Source organism: Lissotriton vulgaris, chromosome 1_1, assembly GCF_964263255.1.
Source record: "Lissotriton vulgaris chromosome 1_1, aLisVul1.2, whole genome shotgun sequence".
NCBI classification, from domain to species: domain Eukaryota; kingdom Metazoa; phylum Chordata; class Amphibia; order Caudata; family Salamandridae; genus Lissotriton; species Lissotriton vulgaris.
The window spans coordinates 1,643,591,589-1,643,619,441 of NC_141685.1; positions in this window are offsets into that span (position 1 = coordinate 1,643,591,589).

A 27,853-nucleotide genomic window follows, 5' to 3' on the forward strand; every position below is an offset into this window, starting at 1 on the left:
CTTTGCTAAAAGTGACCTGCTTAGGTATTTTATGTTTATCCCCTTTGTTAAATGTGACCTGCTTGGAGGATTGTTGATGTCCCATTACCTTTGCTAAAAGTGACCTGCTTAGGTATTTTATGTTTATCCCCTTTGCTAAATGTGACCTGCTTAGGTGATTGTTTAGGTTTCCTTCCCTTTGCTAAAAGTGACCTGCTTAGGTGATGGTATTCCTTCCTTAGGTCCTGATGATAAGGTCCTAGTTCCCTGCGTGATTTTCCTACAGTGTTTAGGGTTGCGTAGGAGGTATTTACTCTTTACCAGTGATTACTGGTTGTGTGCTACATGTACTATTTTGGTGCTAATCATTCTATGTTTATGTGCTAAGTGTATACCTACAAGTATTATTTTCCAACAAGTACCTACCCCTGACAGTGGTCCATGGGGCCCTGTCCTGTACATAATTCCCTTGTAAATTCTGCCCGTGCCTCTGGCACATTGTAAAGTTTGTGTGTTATCTAATGTGTTTTTACTATAATACAAAGGATATTTTTTATATAACCTTGTGTGGAGTTTCCTTTGTGGTGGGCCTTGGGTGTTGTTGCTGGGGTGCGTGCGCAAATACTTAACTCATACCGCCTCCAAGTTTAGCCTTGCTGCTCGCGCCACGTTACCTAGAGAGTGAGCAGGGGTTGCCTTGGTGTGTAACTCCCTTGCCCTGATTTAGGAGTGGTGGTCTCTGACTGGCTTTGGCGTGAGCCCTGGCCAGCCAGGGACCTCGTTTCTAACATTGGCGGCAAGCGGTGAGGATTAACCCTGGGCGGAGTTCGCGGAGTGGGGCTTCGCGGAGCTACGCGAAGTGGGCGAGAAACTACGCCCACCTCCGCACTCCGCGTAGCCCCACTCCGCAAACACCACTGACCGCCAGCCCCGCCACCCGCCTCCCTCCCGCCCTCCCTAAATACTTTGAAATAAAAGAATCAAATAATTTAAAAGCACTTACCTTGCCGCCGCTGCCCGCCGCGTCCCCGGGGCTCGCGATCTTCCGTCTTCCGTACTAATGCGCATGCGCGGGCGGCCGCGCATGCGCATTTTCTCGTGAAAATGCGCATGCGCGGCCGCCCGCGCATGCGCATTAGTACAAAAGACGGAAGACGGAAGTAAGTGAGCCCCGGGGACGCGGCGGGCAGCGGCGGCAAGGTAAGTGCTTTTTAAATTATTTCATTTCTTTATTTCAAAGTATTTAGGGAGGGCGGGAGGGAGGCGGGTGGCGGCCAGCTACGCTCCGTCTGCGGAGTGCCGCCTGGCTCCGCCAGCTCCGCAAAATGCGGAGTAGGCGGCACTACGCACACTCCGCAGACGGAGCGTAGCTGGCCGCCCACCCCTAGTGAGGATAAGGATTTGTGTTTGCGTTGTACCACTGTGGCGACAGGCCACACTTCAAAGCTCTACATTTTTAGATAACCACATTTTGGGGATTATTGTTTTTTAGGTGAAGATCAGTATTGCTTCTCCTGAAAGGTGTCATTTTGTATTTTGTCCAGTACCTTGTTCCCCGCCCTGCTCCCAGAGTTTGGTACCTGTGTCGCTTGTGGTCAGGTTGAGAAAATCAGGGGTGGTAGAAACTGCCTTACCAGTCCGAGGGGAGGGTTGGGTGTGAATGAGTGTGTGTTTACCTGGACAGTGGAGTGCAAGTTCTCTGAGATAGGAATCTTGCTGAATTTTGTTGATTGTATTCTCCTGTTTAGCTCAGACCCCCAGGTACCCTGTGTCAAACTTTTCTTGAGGACGTCCGCCAAAATGGAGCCAGTTTTTGATCTCTGTAGTCTTTTTAGGTACAGTAGATTAGAGCTGGTCAGATTCTGTGAAAAGGGAGGCATAGAGGTGAGTGAGTTGGATACTCAGTCCCAGCTTAGGGACAGCCTGATCCTGTGGCAAAAGGATCAGTGGGATCGTGAGCACAGTGACAGAGATAGGGCCCGGGCCGCACACCATGAGGGTGGTGAGTCTGTGGGGAGCCCTGAAGATTCTGATGAAGAATGTGAGTTGGATGGTGATGACAGTGGATGGATGTCAGCAGAGAGTGAGGACCCCATAGATAGGAAGTCCCTTGCTGGGTCCAGTGTCAGTACCAGCGCCCCATCCCTTTCCCTGTCCCCAGAGGAGTGGTTAGATAGGGAACCTGAGAGGGCCTGGTTCAGGGAGAAGGTAGCCCGAGAGAGTAGGTTACCCCCTGAGTGCATTTGTAATTGTCTGGATTCCCCAGGGAGAGTGGAGTCCAGTGGTGGCAGCTTTTTAAATTTAAGTGTAGACAGTCCCACTCCCAGTTCCCCGAGTATAGTACCTGCTTCCCCCGCAGGAGAGTTTGGGTTGAAGTTCAGGAGACTTAGGAAACTGCCTCATCAGTCTTGGGAAGACTTTGAGGACGAATGTTGTGGAGCACTGTTTGATTGGGAAAAGGCTCACGTGAATGACAAGTCTGGCAGTTTGTTTAGCATGGTTGTCACAGAGCACCTGCTCAGTTATTGTGCGCCAGAGTTGCGCCAGCACCTGTTGAAGTTTGGATCGTTTATTGCATGTGAGCTTGCAGCGGAAGCAGACCAATGGGAAAGTGCAAGAGGTTCCTTAGCGTCGCTAGTGAGTGATTCCAACAATAGTGGGTCAGGTTTTCTCCAACCCAGCGTGGTGGAGGAGGGTGAGAGTAGCCCAGCTAGGTCTCAGTATAGTGAGGAGGGTGTAGGGGCTTACTGCCTGTCTCAGAGGAGCGGGAATGAGTGTGAGACCGAGAGTCCCCAGATGCCCGAAGCCCTGCCTCAGAGCCTGGATGGTTTCTTTAGGGAACACCAGGGTGGGGACCTAAGCTTACCTGTTAGTCCACTTGAGGGAGATCTCCTAGTGTGCAGAGGACCTGGAGCATCTGTAAGCGGAGCTTCTATGGTTGTAGAGTCTGGCAGTACTGCTCCAGTAGGGAGAGTACAGAAGTCCACTGAAAAGAGTGATGAGGGGATAGGATGTGAGTCCCCAGAAGTCCTGGAGTGCCAGGCAGTGGTTCCACCAAAGGTTCTAGACCGGAGGTTGGAGGTCCAGGTCCAGGGTTTGCCTGACCTGAAGGGTGGGAATACTGTAATCAGTGTCCTGACCAGTTCTTTCTCCAGATGTACCGCCCCGGTTGGGAGGGAGCAGGACTCTGAAAGGGGGTGCAGAGGGTGGGAGAGCCCACCTCTGACCCCGGTACCACCTGAGGGGTTAAACCCTAGGTTGGGAGAATGGTGTTTAGAGGGTACCCCTCGCAGGAGGCGGAGGAACCCTAGGAGAAGAGGTAAGGGGAGGAGAGCCTTCCCTGAGACTCCTGGTCCACCTAAGGTTGTAGACCCTAGGCTGGAGAACCAGTGGCAGTCTAGCCCTGTTTTGCAGACAGGAAGAGTGGAAAATGGCTGTTATGTGCCAGGGGTTACTACCCCCCACTTTGTGAGTAGGCAGGAACCAGTGGCACCTGGGTGGCCTAGGGCCTAGTCCTGGCCGAGGGCAGCTGGAGAGTATCAGTGGGGTAGCCCAGTTAGTCCCTACCATAGTTTTAGAAAGAACCCCAGGGGTTCACCGTGGCGTAAAACAGGAGGGTGTCCCAGCAGTTGCGGGGCCGCGTCCGTGTTTTATCGCCCCAAGCAGGGAAGCCCATCACGGTGGTGATTGGTCTGCCCTGCGTTTTGGCTGGAAAGGGGTTGTGTTGGACTTGGCCCTTAAGGCAGGTTCACCCCTAATCTTTTTGCTTTTAATCTGTGATCTATGTGGATGATTTTCTGGTCTGTGCGCACTTTTTCCCTGTGTCCCAGAGTAAAGTGCGTGCATGTAGTTAGGCTGGCCTGCTCTCCCATAGGAATGCATGGGAAATGTCTGTGTCCCTAGTAGTTCCTGATGCGTGGGGAGTGCATGCTCGAATTTGGTATGTGCGAGCTCGTGAGAATGAATGCTTCGCAATGGTGTATGTGGCATGTGTGTGTCATGTGTAGAAATGCCACTTCTAGGACTTGGCATATTACTGTAAAATATGCCTGGCCTGTGATTGGCTGGAGCTGGCTGGTGAGCCTGGCTCCAGGAAGGCTGGATGGGTCTGCCCTGTGGTGAGTGTGAGATTAGCATGTTGATGGCTTGGGAGGAGTGCACCTGGTCCCTGATGGGCCTGGACTTTCCCCACACAATGCTGGCTCCACCCCCTGTAGTGCGACTGATTACCCTAGCCCTGCCAGTGAATGAAATGGGTGGTTGTGCTATCAAGGGTACTTCAAAACCAGCTGTGACTGGTTTCTCCCCCACCCTGCACCATGAGACAAAGGGAATTTACTGTATAAGAAGGGGCTGTGTCCCCATACAATTTGGTTCTGCTTGTGGATCCTTGCCAGAGGGGGCTGCTGCTGCTGCTGGGGCCAAGAGGACCGCCACTTGGCTGTCTCCCTGCCTGAAGACCCAGTGTGCTGGCTCTGGCCCTGCCTTGCCCCTCTGTCTGCCTCCAGACCCTGCTGGAGCTTTTGCTTTTGCCCATAGCGCTGGAGAGCGCTTTATTTCATGCCCCTAGCGCTTGGGAGCGCTTAATTGCCTGCTAGCGCTGTGGAGCGCTTTATTTGACTTTCACGGCTGCCCACGCCGCATTTGTGCCGTGTGCTTTGTCCCTGAGCGCTGGGGAGCGCTCGTTGTGCAGCCGGTGCCCACCCGGCATCTGCCCGTTCTTGGATTTTAATTTATCGCGAGGGAGCCCACTCCTCGGATACTGAGACCCCGCCTGCCTGCCTAAAACGGGCCACCGCGCTGCCCGCGACGACCCGGAAGCATTGGGCCGGCTGACCAATTGCAGCGCGGCCCGAGACAGGCAACCCCGAAGTCCCGCCCCCGCAGCAGAGAAGCAGCCGGCCGAGTCCCCGAGGCTCCCCGAGGGAAGAGGAGCTCCCGCGCTGCTGCCAGGAGACCCGGTGAGTGCGCAGTGGGGCCGGGAGAGCAAGGGAAGGGAGGAGGGTGTCGGGGCACATTGTCGGTGCCCGCCCCTCCCCTTCCATGTGCGTGCCGGGCCTGAGAGCGGCCCAAGTGAGTAGAGCCGATTGAGGCTCTGGGGGCAATATTTGAGCCTGAGTCCCCCTGAGGGACTCCAACGAATCCTGCAATTTAGATAGGAGCCCGAGGCTCCTGGGGGCAATTTGATTATTTAGAGCCCGAGAGGCTCCCGCCCTAACTATATTTACGAGCCCCGAGGCTCGAGGGGGCACCTTGCTTTCCACGAGCCTGCGAGGCTCAGAACCGGCCCCATTGTTCTTAGAGCCCTGAGAGAGGCTCTGAGGGTGCCAGTTTTTATTCTTGAGCCCACGTGGCTCCAACGTGTGTCTAACTTTCCCTGCACCAGTTGCCCAGCACTTTGTGGGCAACTGCTACGTTTAGGCTTGTGGTTTGTGCTGCCTGCGCAGACCCCCTGACATTGAGACTCAGGGCATTTCAGCCCCTTGCGAGGCCAGTTGGGCTGAGGGACAAGTTCTAGTGGTGTGCCATGTGCACCCTGCGCATTGTAAGTTACTTGCTGATGTGATTCTTGCGCAAATGTTCTAACCTGCACCTCTGAATGTGTTTTAATACCTCAGGTGCGATGTATTTTATGTTTATCCCCTTTGCTAAATGTGACCTGCTTAGAGGATTGTTGATGTCCCATTACCTTTGCTAAAAGTGACCTGCTTAGGTATTTTATGTTTATCCCCTTTGCTAAATGTGACCTGCTTAGAGGATTGTTTATGTCCCATTACCTTTGCTAAAAGTGACCTGCTTAGGTATTTTATGTTTATCCCCTTTGCTAAATGTGACCTGCTTAGGTGATTGTTTAGGTTTCCTTCCCTTTGCTAAAAGCGACCTGCTTAGGTGATGGTGTTCCTTCCTTAGGTCCTGATGATAAGGTCCTAGTTCCCTACGTGATTTTCCTACAGTGTTTAGGGTTGCGTAGGAGGTATGTACTCTTTACCAGTGATTACTGGTTGTGTGCTACATGTACTATTTTGGTGCTAATCATTCTATGTTTATGTGCTAAGTGTATACCTACAAGTATTATTTTCTAACAAGTGCCTACCCCTGACAGTGGTCCATGGGGCCCTGTCCTGTACATAATTCCCTTGTAAATTCTGCCCGTGCCTCTGGCACATTGTAAAGTTTGTGTGTTATCTAATGTGTTTTTACTATAATACAAAGGCTATTTTTTATATAACCTTGTGTGGAGTTTCCTTTGTGGTGGGCCTTGGGTGTTGTTGCTGGGGTGCGTGCGCTAATACTTAACTCATACCGCCTCCAAGTTTAGCCTTGCTGCTCGCGCACGTTACCTAGAGGGTGAGCAGGGGTTGCCTTGGTGTGTGACTCCCTTGCCCTGACCTTAGAAATGGTGATCCCTGACTGACTTTGGCGTGAGTCTTGGCCAGCCAGGGTCCCGTTTCTAACAACTCCCATTTATATAAATAAATGTACTTAGCTCATTACCTGTAAAACAGTAAGAAAATGGTCTATACCAACATGGAATATAAGGGATGGCATGTTCCTTCCAGAGTATATTTGCTCTCTCTAGAAACACTACAAAGTGAAAACATTATTTACCATGGGGTTTATGTACACCTAATAGGCCTTAGTATTGCTTTTTTCTACGTTTTCTTTTTTATACCCACCGAACAGAAAGCGCAGCTCGCTTCATTGCAGGAGGGAGGAAATCCACTTGGTTGCACCTCAGACTCAGAACACCCCTCTTAACACTGGCAAATGAGGTAGAATACTTATGGGTGAAGAGCAACTTAGACATAAAAACGTTTTGAATAAATGGCCTGGGTCTGAACAGAAATAAAATGTCTTTCTGAACCCCAAGGATTTCTATAACACCCAAAGTCAAGGAACAATGAATCAAGCCACAAAAGTTGTTGCCACTCCTGTGATAAAACAGCAAAACACCCGTTTCACTGAATCTAAAAAAAAAGACAATAAAAGGAATTTCCCAAGGAAATAACACAGAAGAGACTGTATTTTTCTAAACACAGTGTACCATAAAATTCCACGACTTCCTCTGAAATAAAGTCCAGTAGTGGAAAAGAAAATTATATTTCCTGCAACATCAGGAAATTGTCACGATGAATGTTGGCCCAGAACAAATAGTAAACTCCAAACAAAGAGGCTTTCTTCACGGAACAACAAGTGCCTTACTGCACCACATCCGAAAAACCCCTGATCCATGACTCCTCTGAGCGTCTGATCTCTGGAACCGAAGGAATAACCTGCCCCACTATGAACCCAGAAGTGTCTTTTAAACACTTCTGGTTCATAACGTGATGACGTTCTGGTTATTTTCCAACATGCTGATACAGCTAGGGAATCGGCGCTTCACGGTTGTAACTTCTGGGGACTTCCACCACCCACAGAATTTGCTATAGGCATGCAAAGAGGTTGTTAAGTCAAACCTGATGTCCTGCCTTCTGCCTGAATGACTAGTTTTGTGGGTCATGACAGTGTTCAACATGTTGCCATGCAGGCTCCCTTTTTGAGCCGTAAAAACTACAGATAGACGCCAATACCACGATAAGGGGCATCCTCGTACTCAGACCCCCAGGTCCCCAATCGGCATTCTGCAATGCTATCTCCAAACTAACCACACCCCCAGTCATCGACTCCTACTACTCCATTCTTGTTGGTGACCTCAATATCCACATTGACAACCTCAACGACGGCAACTCCACCACCCACTTAAAGAACCTGAACAACTTTTGCCTCACTCAACTGGTCAACAAACCCACGCACATAGTCGAACACACTCTTGATGCCATCTTCACCACCAGCAACAGAATCAAATTCAGGGACATCACAGAACTCACCTGAACCGACCACATCATTGTTCACTACAACATCGCCGATGCTCAGCACACCATCAGCAAGCATCACAGCTACTCCCACAGCAGCTGGAGTAAGGTAGCTGAGACACAGTGGACACAAGCCCTGAGCACCGCCCAACCCGAAGCATCATGAGGCCTTGACCAAGCCATCCAGAACTTCTCTGTATGGATTACCAACTGCGCCAACAGAGTTGTCCCATTGAAACCAGCAAAAACAAAAAAAATCAATACACACCAGCTAGTGCACACCAGAGCTCAGAGAGAAACGAGGGCACGCCACAAGGAACCCTCCGACAGAGTCGCTTACAAAGCAGTCTTTAGCAACTGCCACCTGTGCATCAAGGAAGCCAAGGTAGCATCCATCACAGCCTGCATCAACAGTGAGGCAAAAACAACAGTTGATGGACAGAATGCAGAACAATGTCATACATTCACCCTAGTACTGAGATCTGGGCCTAAATCCATTGTTTGTTTACTCACCATGCCATTCCAGTTTGAACCCAGCCATATGCAAATCAGTCTTGCCCCTGTGCCCCATGGGAACAGTCCAGCTCGAACTGCCAAGCCAGGTCCTCCCTGGACTGGAAACAAGTAACCTAGGACCGGTTTCAGGCTTTCAGCCCTCATCAGCCAGGATAGCCTGATTCCAGTGGCATGGAGAGCATGGGACTCACGTCTGGACATACTCATCCCACTCGGGGTGACAAAAGCAAAACCAACAGTTGATGGACAGAATGCAGAATAATGTCATACATTCACCCAAGTACAGTGATCTGGGCCAAAATCCATAGTTTTTTGCTCACCATGCCTGTCCAGTTTGAACGCAGTCATATGCAAATCATTCTTGACCCTGTGCCCCATGGGAACAGTCCAGCCCGAACTGCTAAGCCAGGTCCTCCCTGGACTGGAAACAAGCATCATAGGACCGGTTTCAGGCTTTCAACCCTCATCAGCCAGGATAGCCTGATTCCAGTGGCATGGAGAGCACTGGACTCACGTCTGAGCCTACCCGTCCCATTTGGGGTGACAAATGCAAAAACAACAGTTGATGGACAGAATGCAGAACAATGTCATACATTCATCCCAGTACAGAGATCTGGGCCTAAATCCATCGTTTTGGCCATGTCTGAACAGGGTTGGCAGAGTGAGCTAAAGAATGATGATGGATTAAACCCAGATCAGTTGACTGGGGGTGAGTGCTTGTATTGTTCAACACTCCGTCCATCATCCCCTTTGGTTTTGCTTTGCATCAACACTGAGGCCAACCACACAAAGGAACTTTTCCAAATAGTCAAGCAATTCTCCAACCTGACAGCCACAATGAATACTATTCACCTCTCCCTAAAACTCAGCAAGATTGCCACTATCTACAATAATTTTAACCCACAACTCTCAACAACTCAAACAACCAGCGCACACCAGCTGAATTATCACCACCTGGTCTCTGCTGATCACTCAGACCACCATCGATATCATGTCTTCCATCCACTCCGTAGCCCCCACTGACCCCTGCTCCCACAATCTCTTCGACCTCTGAACCAACCGAATCAGCACGGCACACACCAGCATCACCAACACCTCCATCTTCACAGCGACCTTTTCAGACAGATGGAAACACCCAGAGGTCAGACACCTCCAAAGAAACTCTTGCCGACCCCAGTGATATAAAAAATAATCAACCGATCTCCCTGCTACCGTACCCATCCAAAGTATTTGAGAAAGTCATCAACCAACAACTTACTGAATACCTGGAACATAACCACCTACTTGGTGACTAATAATCAGGATTCCACTGCATACATAGCACCAAGATTTCGCTGATCGCTGTCACAGATGACATCAAATCTCCCTTGGTCTGCAGACAAAAGGTGGCCCTGATCCTTCTCGACTTCTCTGCCATGCTGAGACCGTCTCCCACCACACCCTCATTGACAGATTCCACAACATCAGCATACAGAAAAACGCCCTCAAGTGGATAGTCATATGCAGTGTACCCCAAGGATCATCCGTCAGCCCCACCCTATTCCACACCTACATGACCCCCTCACGGACGTTGTCAGATCCCACAGACTCAACATAATCTCCTATATGGACGACACTCAACTAATCCTCTTGCTCACTGAGGACCCCTCCAATGTCAAAACCAACTTCTGCGATGCCATGACCAACATAGCCAAATGGATGGGAGACAACTGCCTCAAAATCAACTCCGGCAAGACATAAGTACTGATCTTCAGGAAGAACACTTCTGTTTGGGACCACAGCTGGAGGCCAGCAGAACTCGGACCAACATTCACACCTACAGACGATGCACGCAACCTAGGAATCATCCTCAACAGCGAACAAACCATGAAATAACAAGTCAACTTAGTCGCCTCCTCTTGCTTCCACACCTTGTGCAAGCTCCGCGGAATCTTCAAATGGATCCCAGGAAATGCCAGATAGACCATTACTCAGGCCCTTGTCACCAGCCACCTCAGTTACTACAAGGCTCTCTATGCTGGCATCTCCACCCAGCTCCTCAAAAGATTCCAGACCATATAGAATGCCGCTTCCAGACTCATCATAAACCTCCCCAAATGGACCCACATGACGCTTCACCTCTAAAACCTCCACTGCCTCCCCATCCAGAAGAAATGCCATTTCAAGATCCTCACACATGCCTACAAAGCTCTACACAATTACGGACCGCCTTACATCAACCATCAACTGAAATTCCACTTACACTCAAGACTCCTGCACTTCTCCTCACTTGCCCTCGCACACGTCTCCCGCATCCGTTGTAGCTACAGTGGGGGATGCTCCTTCTCCTACATCGCCGCCAAAACCTGGAATGACCTGCCCCTTCACCTTAGAACAGTACCCTCCCAGTCCGACTTCAGAAAGAAACTCAACACCTGGTTTTTTGACTGAGACATGGCAGCCTCAGCACCGAGATATTCCTAGGGTGATAGTGTTGGCCAGTACAAATGCTGATTGATTGGTTGGTTGAAACTCCACCTCTTTTGACTCTACCCCCTTTACTCTGCCACACCTTGACAATTTATTTACAGGTTCCTGGAGAATATTTTTTTCTATTCCAGCACTGACACAGAATACAAATGCCTGAAGCCAAAAGGCACATTTCCTTCCATTAATGGAATCTCTCGTGTGTGTGCTTGAATGACTGATCCAGCCTCTGCCCTACCAGCTGTTCATAGGCAACGTGACGTGGGACTGGTTACTTAGCCCTCGCTACCTTTCACAGGTGATCCAGACAAGGGACAACCTGCTCTCCCAAATGGCCTCTGACATAGCTGGAAGATAAACTCACACACAATTCAGCCTCTGCTCTGATCAGGTAGCAAGTGAAGCTGGATTTAATTGTATTGATTGTATTGTAATTGCATTTATATAGCGCTTACTACATCTGACGAGGCGTTGAAGGGAATTTTTATTGAGTAGCATGCTACTCCTGAACCCATGAATGATTCATGGTGAATTAGTATAGTGAAAATATGAAAGTCATTTTAGTGGTGGATATGTTAGTCAATTGTTTGGATTGAGAAGGATAGTGGAGGGATATGCACCCATAAAGGATTATTGAGGAATTAGTATAGGAAAAAATATGAAAGTAATTTGAGTGGTGGATATGTTAGTCAGGTATTTGAATTGAGAAGGATAGTGGAGGGACAGAGAAGGGGAAAAGGTTTGCATTCATACAGCGCTTGCTACCCCTGATGAGTTGGTGAAGTGCTTTTTTGGTGAGTAGCATGCTACTCTGGAACCCATACAGTGTTAGTGGTGAATTGATATAGTGAAACATGAAAGTAGTTTGAGTGGTGCATATGTTAGTCAGTTATTTGGATTGAGAAGGATAGCGAAGCGCTAGAAGAAGTAAAAAGGTTTGCTTTACATTGCGCACTTGCTACATCTGATAAGATGTTGAAGTGCTTTTTCAGCGAGTAGCGCGCTATTTCAGAACCCATGAATGTCTACATCTAAACACAATTTAGATCAAGAAACTGTTTTTTTTCATGCTTTGTCAACAACGTTTCAACCCTTATCGAGATGTCCAGGACTCATAAGGACATATAAGATGGAGGACCACCTGTACTATGTAAGAAATATGATTAGGGCTGGGTATAACAAGTCAGATTGATGTGAAGTAAAGAGAAATATGGATATTCACCTTCACAGTGTCAGATCTAACTAGCCAAAAGGAAACAATTTGTGGCATGCAGTAGTTCTCACCACAGTGGAGAAGGAATTCAAAGTATATCCCTGGGTTAGGAAACCTCTTAAATATATATTAAAAAGGTCAATCATAGCAATTAGCATGAATTTAACTGTTATGTTTTTTCCACTTGGTATAGCCCAACAAATCATTCTCGGAGGTATATCTCAGTGCTGAGCCAGCACAGAAACACCACAACAGTTCGAACAGCCAGGACGTCAAAGATTTTTTAACCCCTTCACTGCGGCGGCTATTCCGCCGCAGTGCTAAGGGGGCGGGGCGGCCGCGCGGCCGCGCGGCGGCCGCATGCTGGTGACGGAACCGCTCCGTCACCAGCGTCGGTGGCGCTGTGCTTATGACGGAGCGGTTCCGTCATGGCCCGCCCCGCTCAATGGAACGCTCAGCGCAGGCACGGAATTCGCGCCGCGCAAGCGCTTCGAGCGGGCCATGACGGAACCGCTCCGTCATCAGCACAGCGCCACCGCAGCTGATGACGGAGCGGTTCCGTCATCAGCAGACAAGGGGTTAAACTTAAAGGGGTAGATTTGCAACCCCCCCCTGCACCACCAGTACATCACTTTTTTGTGAAATACTGGAGGCGCATTTCCATTATGTGTATTTAAATAGCTTTTGAAGTTTTCCTAGGAACCTTACAGATTGCATTTCACTTCTCCATATTTACAAGGAGAGGAAAAGCCACCCTGCGTGACTTTTCCTCTCCTTGTAAATATGGCCCCTTCGTACGCAGCACTTTGCATGGAAGGGGCATTCCATGGGTGTTGCTGTGGGTGTTCCCACGCAACACCCATTGAACGAGACACATTTCCAGATTTACGAGCAATCGTAAATCTGGAAATGCTTGTTAATGCTACGCCTCCCCATGGGAGGCGTAGTGAGGTGCAACGAGGAGAAATGTTTTAATTTCTCCTCGTTTTTTCCTCTTTCAAAGTGTGCTGCATTCTACAGCACGCATTGAAAGAGGAAAATGCCTGTGGTGATTCACTTTGTGCAGGAAGTGGCACCTCCTGCACAAAATCAATCTCCCCATGATGCAGGCATCCTTGCATCATGGTGCAAGGGTGCCTGCACCGGCGCATGGCAGCTGTTTGTGCGCCAGCGCAGGGGAGAGTATAGGAATGCAACATATCATTGTAAATATGTTGTATTCCTGTGCTTTGGAAGTACCGCAGCGTAGCACTTCCTTTTAGATCTGCCCCTTAAAGTCTGAGCAACAACTCAGATGAAACGGAAGTTGGTTTGTGGCCGAAAGGGCAAGAAAGGAAAAAGCTCTATCACCCAGTCTGGCGGCACAGAAGTGGGGAACAGTCAAGAGCGCCTTATCGCTTGAGCTAAACATTCTAGCAGGATGGTAGTTAATGCACTTTGTAGTGATGCAACCCACAGTCATTTCTAGTTCTGGCTTTGTCGATAGCAGTAAGGGGCAGATCAACAAGGAAGTGTTGCAGCGCGGCAACGCAAGCCCTTTAGCTGCACCGCACTGCGGCACTTCCGAAGTACAGGAATGTAACATATTTACAATGATATGTTGCATTCCTATGCTCTTCCCTGCACTGGCGCACAACCAGCTGCCATGCGCCGGCGCAGGCACCCTTGCACCATAGTGCAAGGATGACTGCGTGATGGGGAGATTGTTTTTGTGCAGGAAGGGGCACCTTCCTGCACAAAATCAATCACTACAGGCATTTCCCTCTTTCAATGCGTGCTGAAGAATGCAGCACGCTTTGAAAGACGAAAAACACAAGGAGAAATTAAAACATGTCTCCACGTTGCACCTCGCTACGCCTCCCCTGGTGAGGCGTAGCATTGACACCCATTTACAGATTTATGATTGCTCGTAAATCTGGAAATATGTCTCGTTCCATGGGTGTTGCGTGGGAACACCCACAGCAGCACCCATGGAACGCCTCTTCCACGCAAAGTGCTGCGTGTGAAGGGGTCATATTTAAAAGGAGAGAAAAAGTCACACAGGGTGGTTTTTCCTCTCCTTGTAAATATGGAGAAGTGAAATGCGCCTCTAGTACATCACAAAAAGTAACGTACTGTTGGCGCAGGGGGGTTGTAAATCTGCCTCTAAATACTTTGAGAATACATAAAAACCACTGGTTCATTTAAGGTTATCATATGGGTCCATTTCACTGCATCACCGCTTTTCCAGCCCTAGCAGTGGCGTATAATGCAAAATGATGGGGCCCTCCTGCAAAATGGGATGAGGGGCTCCCTAATCTCACACAGATATTCTTTGATCTTGGGCTAAATGCCCCCAGCTAAAGTAGGGTGACCAGGCATCCCCGTTTTCCCAGGAAGGTCCCCGTTTTCGGAGAAGTATCCCCGTGTCCCGGCACTTTTCTCCAAGTGACTCAAATGTCCCTATTTTCAAACAGTGTCCTAGTTAAACACAGAAATGTCCCTGTTTTTCATTGTTCCGGTTGAGCATACACCTGCATGCTCTTTTTGCACTGTTTACGGCATGTGTCGTTGGCCAGCCTTTGCGACACTTAAGACCCTAAGGCAGTAATACCTGGAGAGAGGTGTTTTTCTTACATTGGTCCATGGCTGCTCTTTGGCAATTTAGCATTCCGCAGTTTACCTCCCATGCTTTTCTGTCATGAGCAACTAAGCAACATTAGTGACTTGTACTTTACGTGGTGCTGATGCGCAGCTATAGAAACGAGCATTGATAAAGCTAATAAATCTGGCGTTTGCTAGCCTGTGATGCTTTATTGATTTTTGGCAAATATATGCTATAGTCCTTAAAAGTGTAAATGTAATAAAAAGTACTAATGCTGCTGCATAAAGGAGAGGGGTGCCAATAAAAGACCTTGGATTTGTTGTGTGTAATGCTTAATCTCGGTCTGTGGAGGGATCTGTCATTGTAGTCCTTTTCTATGTCTATGACAGTGGTCAAATAGTCCTACTTTTATGTTGATGGCTATTGCAAACCGTAGTCCTACTTCTATGTCTATGACCTGTCCCCGTTTTTTAGGTTTTGACTAGCCAATGCTTACGAAGTAAGCATTCGCTAGAAAAAACCTAATGAGAATAGTATATGGGGCTTGGAATCCGCCCCGTCTTCTATTGGCTAGCTCCATAAATGGAGGCTAGCCATTGGAAGACGGGCCTGTCCACCAATGCCGGACCAGATTCGGGGGCGTTCCCGAGATTTTTTGGCTTTTGGCTACGTCAGCCGAAAGCCTGTTCTCGGGAACGCCCCGAATCTGGTCCGGCATTGAGCCGGCACTCGCCTTCCTGCTTGCGTGAGTGCTTTGTTTTTGCCTTATGTACGTGTGTGTCTGTTCCCGCTAACCCCCCCCCCCTCCGCTGTCATTCGGCCGATGGTAAAGAGCGCTCAAAACTATGATCCTAGAGCCTGTGAGCCCGTGTACGAGATGGGGCAGATCTATAACAGGCACACCGGGAGACTGATCCTTGGGAAAAGACCAAATGATCACATAGCGATTGATGTTCTGGTGCTCGCAGCGTGGTGTCTGTCACGGAAGACAATTTAGAAAGTGCCTGCCTGGGATTGGTAATCGCTTACAAGTTAAGTAGCAACTCACTTAAAGTTGAGGTGCTAAGCGTTTTAGAAATACTATTCAGTTTCTCTATGCCGCCGAGCAGCTGTGCGTTAAGTGTTTACCCCACGATGTCTCCACTGCTTTCAGCAGGTTTGCACTTGGACAGTACGTGTAAGTGACAGTTCAGATTTCTCACGAGAACGGGATGCGAGACCCTCATCCTGGTCATTGTGAAAAGAAATAGATGCCCCCGTAATTAATAGGGGAAACAGTCCTCTCCTCCCTAAAGTACTCCTCCCCCCCCCTCCGCTGTCAGTGTGTGGCCGTTCCCGCCCCCCTCCCGCTGAAGATCTTACCGTCCCCGACCAACAGTGAAATAATTAACCACCCCCAGGGCGAAGCTCAAATGTGCTTACTGTTCAGTGGCCCAGCATGAAAAAGTAAAATACGCAATCATGCATGCGTGTATAAAACATTCCTTCCTTGAACGGATAATTACCTCACCAGCGTGAAAAAACTAAACAATGACTTGTTTTGGCAGCTGAGTGGAGTGGAGTGGCAGGGGTACACTACCAACACTTACACAACGTGTCTTTATAAGTTCAAAACTGCCCGATTTTCACGTGGGACGCTTTTTTTTGCTATTAGATTCGCTATTGTGGGCACTTTCATTTTGAAAGCCTGGCCTTTTTTCTGCTCCCGTCGGTCCCTGGTGAGAGATGTGCGTTATGTCCAGAGCTGCCAACTTTGCAACTAGGGAAAAGGGTTCGAGTTTTGGCGTGGGTTCGAGGTCCTGTGATTCTGGGCAAATCATTTTAATTTTCCCGTGATGCCTACAAAAAAATGTGTTCTTGTGTACTTATGTAACTGATGCTGATGGAAAGCGCTCCAATATCTTCGGGTCGAGTTTGTGCCGAATACAACTGGAAAAAAATGTGTTCCCACAGCTCACTTGCAAAACTGGGGCGATTGGTAAGGCAGGCACTCTGGAATGGGCTTGTGTCTGAGATGAAGCCATAAGCTGCCTTTTGGCCAGGGTGGTGGCCAATTTGGGCTGTCTCAGATGCCGCCAGTGGGGGGTTGAGCGGCCTTTCCCAGGCAGATGGGCATCTATTAGGGGGAGGGTCTTTCCGGCTCTCTCACTGAGCCCGCCATTAACGTATGCAGATTGAGCAGTGGGCCCCACTTCCAATCAGGTGTGGTTCGCCATTATGAACTAATCCGTGCACAAAGAGTACAGATTCAGAGTGCAGATTCAGAGTGCAGAGTGCAGAGTGCAGATTCAGAGTGCAGAGTGCAGATTCAGAGTGCAGATTTAGAGTGCAGAGTGCAGATTCAGAGTGCAGAGTGCAGAGTGCAGAGTGCAGATTCAGAGTGCAGAGTGCCGATTCAGAGTGCAGAGTGCGGATTCAGAGTGCAGAGTGCAGATTCAGAGTGCAGATTCAGAGTGCAGATTCAGAGTGCAGAGTGCAGATTCAGAGTGCAGAGTGCAGATTCAGAGTGCAGAGTGCAGATTCAGAGTGCAAATTCAGAGTGCAGATTCAGAGTGCAGAGTGCAGATTCAGAGTGCAGGGTGCAGATTCAGAGTGCTGATTCAGAGTGCAGAGTGCAGATTCAGAGTGCAGATTCAGAGTGCAGATTCAGAGTGTAGAGTGCAGATTCAGAGTTCAGAGTGTAGAGTGCAGATTCAGAGTGCAGATTCAGAGTGCAGAGTGCAGATTCAGAGTGCAGATTCAGAGTGCAGATTCAGAGTGCAGATTCAGAGTGCAGAGTGCAGATTCAGAGTGCAGATTCAGAGTGCAGATTCAGAGTGCAGAGTGCAGAGTGCAGATTCAGAGTGCAGATTCAGAGTGCAGATTCAGAGTGCAGAGTGCAGATTCAGAGTGCAGGGTGCAGATTCAGAGTGCAGATTCAGAGTGCAGAGTGCAGATTCAGAGTGCAGAGTGCAGATTCAGAGTGCAGAGTGCAGATTCAGAGTGCAGATTCAGAGTGCAGAGTGCAGATTCAGAGTGCAGAGTGCAGATTCAGAGTGCAGAGTGTAGATTCAGAGTGCAGAGTGCAGATTCAGAGTGCAGATTCAGAGTGCAGATTCAGAGTGCAGATTCAGAGTGCAGAGTGCAGATTCAGAGTGCAGATTCAGAGTGCAGATTCAGAGTGCAAAATGCAGAGTTCAGAATGCAGAGTGCAGATTCAGAGTGCAGATTCAGAGTGCAGATTCAGAGTGCAGATTCAGAGTGCAGATTGCAGAGTGCAGAATGCAGAGTGCAGATTCAGAGTGCAGATTCAGAGTGCAGATTCAGAGTGCAGAGTGCAGACTCAGAGTGCAGATTCAGAGTGCAGAGTGCAGACTCAGAGTGCAGATTCAGAGTGCAGAGTGCGGACTCAGAGTGCAGATTCAGAGTGCAGACTCAGAGTGCAGATTCAGAGTGCAGAGTGCAGACTCAGAGTGCAGATTCAGAGTGCAGACTCAGAGTGAAGATTCAGAGTGCAGACTCAGAGTGCAGATTCAGAGTTCAGAGTGCAGATTCAGAGTGCAGATTCAGAGTGCAGATTCAGAGTGCAAATTCAGAGTGCAGATTCAGGGTGCAGATTCAGAGTGCAGATTCAGAGTGCAGATTCAGAGTGCAGATTCAGAGTGCAGATTCAGAGTGCAGATTCCGAGTGCAGATTCAGGGTGCAGATTCAGAGTGCAGATTCAGAGTTCAGAGTGCAGATTCAGAGTGCAGATTCAGAGTGCAGATTCAGAGTTCAGAGTGCAGATTCAGAGTGCAGATTCAGAGTGCAGATTCAGAGTGCAGAGTGCAGATTCAGAGTGCAGAGTGCAGACTCAGAGTGCAGATTCAGAGTGCAGAGTGCAGAATGCAGAATGCAGAATGCAGAGTGAAGAGTGCAGAGTGCAGAGTGCAGAATGCAGAGTGCAGAATGCAGAATGCAGAATGCAGAGTGCAGAATGCAGCGTGCAGAGTGCAGACTCAGAGTGCAGACTCAGAGTGCAGACTCAGAGTGCAGACTCGGGGTGCAGATTCAGAGTGCAGATTCAGAGTGCATATTCAGAGTGCAGATTCAGAGTGCAGAGTGCAGACTCAGAGTGCAGATTCAGAGTGCAGAGTGCAGACTCAGAGTGCAGATTCAGAGTGCAGAGTGCAGAATGCAGAATGCAGAATGCAGAGTGAAGAGTGCAGAGTGCAGAGTGCAGAATGCAGAGTGCAGAATGCAGAATGCAGAATGCAGAGTGCAGAATGCAGCGTGCAGAGTGCAGACTCAGAGTGCAGACTCAGAGTGCAGACTCAGAGTGCAGACTCGGGGTGCAGATTCAGAGTGCAGATTCAGAGTGCATATTCAGAGTGCAGATTCAGAGTGCAGATTCAGAGTGCAGAATGCAGAGTGCAGAGTGCAGAGTGCAGAGTGCAGAATGCAGAGTGCAGAATGCAGAGTGCAGAATGCAGAATGCAGAGTGCAGAATGCAGAGTGCAGACTCAGAGTGCAGACTCAGAGTGCAGACTCAGAGTGCAGACTCAGAGTGCAGACTCAGAGTGCAGATTCAGAGTGCAGATTCAGAGTGCAGATTCAGAGTGCAGATTCAGAGTTCAGAGTGCAGATTCAGAGTTCAGAGTGCAGATTCAGAGTTCAGAGTGCAGATTCAGAGTGCAGAGTGCAGATTCAGAGTGCAGATTCAGAGTGCAGAGTGCAGAGTGTAGAGTGCAGATTCAGAGTGCAGAGTGCAGAGTGCAGATTCAGAGTGTAGAGTGCAGATTCAGAGTTCAGATTGTGTGGGTGACTCTGTGTGTGTGTGGGTGGCTTTGCGTGTGTGGCTCTGTGTGGGTGTAAAATGCAATAGGTCATGCATTTGCGAGCGATTAAGCTATTGGCATTGTAAATGACAAGGCCATTTATTTAACGATTACGCTATTGGCAATGTAAATGACAATGCCATTTATTTATGATTTTAAAAAAAAAACACCCCAACAAAAATGTCATGAGCAATGCCAATAGCTCTACCTTTAATATTGCAGAGACCATTATATTGTAAATGCTTGTTTACACTGTCACCCTGCCTCGGAGACACACATTTCTCAGTCAGTCCCTTCAACGCTCAGTTGGAAGTTGCCAAAACCCATTTTTTAACTTTAGACACGCAAATATCCGGTTGTATATTACTAGATATGTTGAGTAGCCCATCGAGTCTGTTTGTGTTTTTCCTTTTGCTTTTCATGTTAAAAATGCAAACTCGAGCAGCGGAAAACCCAGAAAAAACGTGAGCAGGCGGACTACTCACTTGTAAAAAGCTTTCTGAACTTCCTAGTCAACTGCTATTAAACGCGTAAAGTGTATACATGTTGTATGTGGTCGTTTTTAGGGTGTGCAGGCAAAAATGGGGGTAAAATTGGGGTCTGCAGTGCTACACAGTGAGCTCTCCTAGATATCAAGTGTGTATGTTACTGTTTTAAATACATTTTTGGTCTGGCAATAATTGTCAGTATGGAACTAATTAAGTTCTATCAAGCCCTGTGTGTGGTGAGGAGAGCCCCTCTGTGTTATACATGCTTTTACGGAGGTTTAGGGACCTTGTTGCTTCACTGCTGATTGGGCTCTGAGACGACCATCCTGCCTAGTTGCCTGTTGTGAATGGGTATAAACAATAAACGTCCGATTATGGTGCCGGTTGGACCTAGCCCCCCTCAAGAACACAAAGAACCTACTGACATTCAATCAATCAATCAAAGACATTTATAGAGCGCACTACTTACCCGTAGGGTCTCAAGGCGCTTGGGGGGGGGGGGGGGGGTGCCGTTACTGCTCGAACAGCCAGGTCTTGAGCTTCTTCCTGAAGGAGAGGTGGTCTTGGGTCAAGCGCAGGTCGGTCGGGAGGGAGTTCCAGGTCTTGGCGGCCAGGTAGGAGAAGGACCTTCCTCCTGTTGTCGCTCTTCGGATGCAGGGGACGGCGGCGAGGGCGTGGCTGGCTGATCGGTGGTGGCGTTTGGGAGCGTAGAAGTTGACTCGGTTGTTGAGGTAGCTCGGGCCTTGATCGTGTAGGGCTTTGTGTGCGTGGGTGAGGAGACGGAAGGTGATTCTTTTGTTGACGGGGAGCCAATGCAGGTCTCTCAGATGTACGGAGATGTGACTGTTACGTGGGATGTCGAGGATGAGTCTGGCTGAGGCGTTCTGGATCCGCTGGAGTCTCTTCTGGAGCTTGGCGGTGGTTCCGGCGTAGAGGGCGTTGCCGTAGTCCAGTCGGCTAGTGACGAGGGCCTGGGTGACCGTCTTCCTGGTCTCCGTGGGGATCCACCAGAAGATCTTCCGTAGCATGCGCAGGATGTTGAAGCACGACGAGGAGACGGCGTTGACTTGTCTGGTCATGGAGAGAGAGGAGTCCAGGATGAAGCCCAGGTTGCATGCGTGGTCCGTCGGTTTGGGTGCGGTGCCCAGGGCGGGGGGCCACCAGGAGTGGTCCCAGGCGGAGGGCGAGGAGCCCAGGATGAGGACCTCCGTCTTGTCTGTCATTTTGTACCTGAAATAGACCATCTAATTTGGAAAGACCACCCTGTGTCCTTCCGGATTTTATTTTCACCCAGTCACTAATCTCAAACTTATACTCCTTTCTCTCCATGCTCACATTTGTCCCCTTGCCTCCTACACCATTTCAACCTTTCAGCCATGCAGGGACCAAATTAGTACCAGGTAAGCATCACACATCTATTGAAATGGGGGTCGCAGTGTGTGGGGGGGCTCGCAGTGTGTAGGGCTTGCAGTGTGTGGGGGGGGTCGCAGTGTGTGGGGGGCTCTGTGTGGGTGTGTGTGGAGGGCTCTGTGTGGCTGTGTGTGTGGGGGGCTTTGTGTGGCTGTGTGTGTGGGGGGGCTCTGTGTGGGTGTGTGTGTGGGGGGCTCTGTGTGTGTGTGTGGGGGGGCTCTGTGTGTGTGTGGGGGGGCTCTCTGTGTGTGTGTGGGAGGGCTCTCTGTGGGTGTTTGTGGGTGTCATTTGCGAGAGATAAAGCTAGTTGCATTGTAAATGACAATGCCATTTATTTATGTTTTAAAAAAAAAACATAAATAAAAATAATGTCAAGAGCAATGCCAATAGCTCTAACTTTAACAAAGGCAAAACCATTGCATTGTAAAGGCTTGTTTTGTTAGGAGAATCTGGTCACCCTAAGCTAAAGGGCTGAGGCCCTGCTTAAGGGTTACCCCCAGCCGCGGCCCGTGGAGGGAGTTTGGTGGGGCAGGGAGGCGGTGCGGGGGAGGGGCAGGGTGTGGGGTGGTAAACAACGGAATATGGATAATTGCAGGTAAGTAAACAATTTAATAAATAAAAAGAATTTCGTAGTGCGTGCTGCATCGCATGGTGCGCTACGGAATTCGTTTTTTAAATTAAATTGTTTACTTACCTGCAATTATCCATATTCCGTTGTTTATAACACCCATCCTGCCCCTTCCCCGTACCGCCTCCCTGCCACACCGAACTCCCTCCACGGGCCGGGGCTGCCCAGCCCCAGTAACACAGGGGCTGCACCTGATCCTCTCAACACTGGCAGGACCCGGCCAACTTAAAGCCATGGGCGAAAACCCAATCAAACTAAATCTACACCTTTATTAAGGTAGCTAATGAAATTTCGTGAATGAGAATGAATTTTCTTCGTGAGATGGAGTCTTATGGTAAACCTACTTGGAGTGGGCAGATTGCAGGGACACGAGCGAGCAGGCGCTGAGCGGGAGCTTGGAACTGCATCGTGAGCGCGCCTTGATGATGCTCTTTAAGCTAGAATTGTTTATAGCCGGACCATAAAGCCGTTTAACGGCAAAACCGATGCGTTCAATCCTCAGCACCCCCCACTCCCAGCTCTGGCAGGCCTCCAGGGACCGGCACTAAAATCCACCTCGGAAGGTGAGATGAAATCGACGAGTTGAGCGGTAAATCAGCGGCCCTCCACAGAAGCGCGGGGCTTGTGAGTTTCAGCTGCTTTTTTACAGCCAGCATAAAACCGAGCCTGCTTTTAAGGCCCTTCCAGCTTCCGCATTGGGACACCGACTTCAGGCATCCCTCTGGGAGCTGAGAATGACTAACGCTTTTATATGAAATCTCGATTCCCAATACACGCAGGATGTTACGTAGATGCAGAGTCCCTGGTCTATAGTAACAAACTAAAGTTATACAGCTAGCTACTGTTATAGTTGCATGGTTCAACAAAGTCACCAGATCCGCATATTTCTGAGAGGCACATGCTATAACATCAAAATAAAACCACGAAACCCCAGGGAGACCGTTCAACCAGTGCACTGAATGAAGAGTGCTGACGCTGTCATTCAGAATAGCAGGAAAAGCCGTCCACACACCAGACGCACATTGATGATCAAATAAGAAACATCAGACGTGGACCTTTAACCACATTATTTCTACGTCCTGCGTCATCGCACCAGTCATTGCGTGAGACAATATTACCTCCAGGCAGGAAAAAGGCCAACTCCAATTTTTCAAGTCTGGGATTGAAACGTAACACTTGAGATTACAACATTCAGAGACCAAGTCCGAGATTGCTGCAGTAACCGAGTTGAAAGCATCACCCGTGGCAGGTGTCCTCTCCATGGCCCAGTCAGCACAGGGTTGCCAGTATTTCCACTTACAGTGTGTTGGACAGGCCACATGAAGGGCCGCTCTCCCCCGGCCCAACCAGGCCTGAGTCCCGTCACGCAAGTACCACACACCACCATTGCACGTCCTCCGCCCTCTCAGGGCCCCTGCCCTCGAGCACGTTAACCCCGTGGGTCCGATCCACTGCCGGCCCACGCGCCCAGCCTGGGCCGCCATCTTGGACACTTCACCACGAGGCCGCCTGGCCCCCGATCGACCTCAACCCTGGGCCTAGCCCGGCCTCAGACATTCCGGCACCACCCTCCACCCAGGAGGTGAGCGGGCTACTTGGCAAGTCAATGGGAGAAAGAGGTGCCGATGGCTCTCCCCCACCAAGTGCCGCTCGCCCATCGCCTCCCCGGGCGCTGGCTCCACCCCCCTGCTGGGTGTCTGGACTCCCTCATCCCGGACCTCCCGACCTCCAAGTGCGAGGGTCCGGACATCAAAGCACGCCAGCCCTATAACTGGGGCAGCTCCAGAGCAGGAAGGCAGTTGTATCTTGGAGTCGAGAGACGTAAAGAGGAACTCATCCTTGACGGACTACTGGCGCTGCCGTAGCTCTGTCCTGTGCACCATCGTCCTGCCTGTTGGCGCTGCCACAACCTTCGCAACCTTCAAATCCATCATCGTCGTCGGGACCTGCTGGCGTGGCCGCGGACCGTTGTAACCGTCATCTTCACCGGGACCTGCAGGCTCCGCCGCGGACCGTCGTCCTTCCTTCGTCCATCTCGGGACCTGCCTGGCTCCGCCGCGGCCCGATCATCTAGAACGCCGAGCTCGAGGATTGAGAGCTATTTTCCACTCATTGGTAACAAAGACTGTCCCGCTACCCCTTTCCTCAGCCAGAGACTAGAACCGAGGGGACCCCTGAGTCCAGACCTCCTTGTATCATACCATCGTAACCTAAGAATTGCATATAAAGTCTCGTTAACCTTCAAACTTGTGTGGTGTCCGTCTGTGGGGGGGAAGTTACTTGTCTGTACAGTCGTTGGAGACGGCTCTCCCCGGAGACCTCTCCCCGTAATCTCGGCCGACCCTCCCGGTCCGTCTAACATTGGTGGCCAGCGGCGCGATTCGAATCACCGCATAACGTACAGAGAGTAGCTCACCCCACGACGAAATCGCAATGACAACTAAAGAAAGCGGATCAACCGAGAAGTTCCAAATGGAGAAACTAGAGGAGTACAGCCATCGTGAACTAAAACAATTCTGCATCGAACTGGGTATCGCTACCACCGGACTAAGCACCAAAGATGATTTCAAGCATGCCCTAGAATCTTGGGCAGAGACCGGGGCTGCCGGAACCCCCGATCAAAGCACCGCAGAAAAAACAACCACGGCCCCTGAAGGGCAAAGAACGGGTCTCTCGCAAAACGAGATCCAGGAAAGAGAAAGAACCCGACTACACGAGCTGGAAATGGCCCGACTCAAGATGGACATTGAACTCAAGCTGGCCGAACAAAAAATCAACTTAGAGCACCTGCGTCTCCGAGAAGAAAGAGAAGAGAAACAGAGACAAAGGGAGCTCGAGGAAAAGAAACTGGCGTACGAACACGAACGGAACCTAGCCGAGATCAACCTGCGCAAGCAGAATAAAGAAGCAGGGGTGCCCGAGCGACCCCACACCTCAGGGGCCACAGAGAAAAAGGTATACATCCCCAAGGATGTTGTCCGAGAATATTTCCGAGAAGACGACATCCAGCAATGGTTTAAGGCCTATGAAATCGCTATGACTGCACACCGAATCGATAGAAGCGATTGGGGAGCCGGTCTATGGGGGAGATTCCTCAACGAGGGCCGCGATACCCTGCTACAACTCCCGGACCACCAGATGACCTCCTATGACCATATGAAAGCGGCCCTCCTCACCCGCTATGGCCTCACACCCGAGATGTACCGTCAGAGGTTCCGAGACTGCACCCGCATCCCAGGTACAACTTGGGTGGACTACGTAACCTACTTTAGCCGAGCCTTCGAGGGCTGGATCAGAGGAAGCAATGTCACGACCTACGAACAACTGTTCAATCTGATGGTATGGGAGCATCTGTCGAACAATTGCTTCATTGAACTCCGCCAGCACCTCCTCGACAGCAAGTTAACAGATCCCCGGCAGCTCGCAGCGGAAGCTGACCGGTGGGAAATCACCAGAGTGGGCCGGAATGGGTTCTACGAACAGAACCGGAACAACAATGGTCAGCACCGACCCAGAGGAGGAGGAGGGGGCCAAGGACGAGGAAGAGACAACGCTCCGGCCGCCCCCGCAACCAGCACCACCCCCCCGGCCAACCGGGGCAGCACCCCGGCGCGACCGGGGTACAGAGCCAATGTCACGTGTCACCGATGCCAACGAGTCGGCCACTACGCAAACGACCCAAACTGCCCACAGTACCAGAGCCCAAGACCCCGCCAAGTGGCCGCTGCGGCCCTAGGGGAAGAACAGATCTCCGAGGAGCAGGAAGAATACGAACAAGAGCATCAAGAGTGGGAGCCAGCCGCCATGGCTCTGGCATGCTTAGGGGGGAAAGACATGGTCCCGCGGGTCCCCCTACCCGCTAACACCCAGAAGTACAGCCAATGGGTGAGCATCAATGGGCGCCGGGCCGAAGCCCTTCGTGACACCGGGGCCAGTGTAACAGCCGTCCGCTGTCACCTGGTGACCCCAGAATAGTATTTACCGAACATTCTCTGCCCTGTACGATCAGCCGATAACTCGGAAAGTTTGTGTCGGATGGCCTGCGTCCCTTTCGAATGGGGAGGGGTCTCCGGCATGTTGAAAGTAACAGTCCGAGACGACGCCCCCGTAGACTGCCTCCTTGGAAATGACCTTGAAAGCTCTCCGTGGGCAGCCGTGGAGCGAAAAGAACACCTGGGGATGTTAGGCGTCCCAGACTGGGCGTGCGTCACCACCCGGTCCATGGCCGCCCGTGCCAACCACCGCCCAGAAGAACCCGAATGGCCGGCGCCACCGCCTCCGGTCGCCCCAGCCGTACCCACCGACCATGACATCCCCTCCGAACCAGCTCATCCCTCCGACCTCGCTAACCTCGACCAGTGGCCTCAAGAGGGGGGGCCCACGCAAGAACAATTTCGCCAAGAACAGAAGACCTGTCCCTCCCTCGAGGGACTCCGCCAGCAAGCGCTCGCCCAAAGCGCAGGGGATACCTCCGGAACTCATTGGGTCTACTGGGACAATGATCTGCTGTACAGCGAGCAAAGAATCGCCGAGCTGGGGGCCAACAAAGTATTAGTGGTGCCCCTCCGCTTTAGAGACTTTCTGCTAAACCTGGCCCACGATGTCCCCCTGGCAGGGCACCTGGGACAAGATAAAACTTACAGTCGCCTAGTGACCCACTTCTTCTGGCCCAAAATGAGGAACGATGTGCACCAGCATTGCCGATCTTGTCCCACGTGCCAAGCCAGTGGAAAGAGCGGCCGCAAACTAAAGGCCCCCCTGCAACCTTTCCCTGTGGTCACTACCCCATTTGAGAGGGTCGGAATAGACATTGTGGGGCCCCTGGACCCGCGCACAAAACAAGGCCATCGATTCATCTTGGTGCTAGTGGACCACGCCACCCGCTACCCTGAGGCCGTTCCTCTGCGGACGGTGACAGCCCCGGTAGTCGGCCGGGCTCTGATGGGGATCTTCTCCCGTGTGGGCTTCCCCCGAGAAGTCGTCAGCGACAGAGGCACGAACTTTATCTCTAAATACATGAAATCCCTCTGGCAGCAGTGCGGGGTCACCTACCGATTCACGACCCCCTATCACCCCCAAGGGAACGGACTTGTTGAGCGGTTCAACCGCACGCTAAAGGGGATGATCGGGGGGTTGGAAGAGCCCCTCCGTCGCCAGTGGGATGTGCTGCTGCCGTGCCTCCTCTTCGCCTACCGAGAGGTCCCTCAGAAATCCCTAGGTTTCAGCCCATTTGAACTGCTATATGGACACCCAGTGCGGGGGCCGCTCAGCCTAGTCAAAGAGGGCTGGGAGATGCCTCCGTTAAAGAACCCTCCAGATGTCTTCCGGTACCTCCTCACCCTCCGCAACCAGACCCGGCTGTTCAGAGAACTAGCGAAAGCCAACCTAGAGGCCAGTCAAGAGGACATGAAAAAATGGTATGACCAGAATGCCTCATCCATTGAATTCGAACCTGGCCAACAGGTATGGGTAATGTCCCCCACGGAGCCATGCGCTCTACAAGACAAATGGACGGGGCCCTTCAAAGTAATCGAGCGCAAGGGTCCTGCCACCTATCTCATCGACATGGAATCCTCCCGGAACCCTCTCCGGGTCCTCCACGCTAACAGACTAAAGCCCCACTTTGTACGAACAGAGCTCAGCCTCCTGATGGCCACAGACAATGGGGGTGAAGAAGACTCCGAGCCTCTCCCTGACCTCCTACGGACTCAGGAGCAAGACGGCTCCGTGGATGGGGTCCGACTCTCGGAGACCCTCACCAGAGAACAACGCCAAGAGTGTCAAGCCCTCCTGTCACAGTTCGCCAGCCTGTTCTCCCTCACCCCAGGTGTCACTTCCTGGTGTGTGCACGATGTGGACACCGGGGACAGCCCCCCTATCCGCCACCGGGCCTACCGCGTGCCAGATCGGGTACGGGCC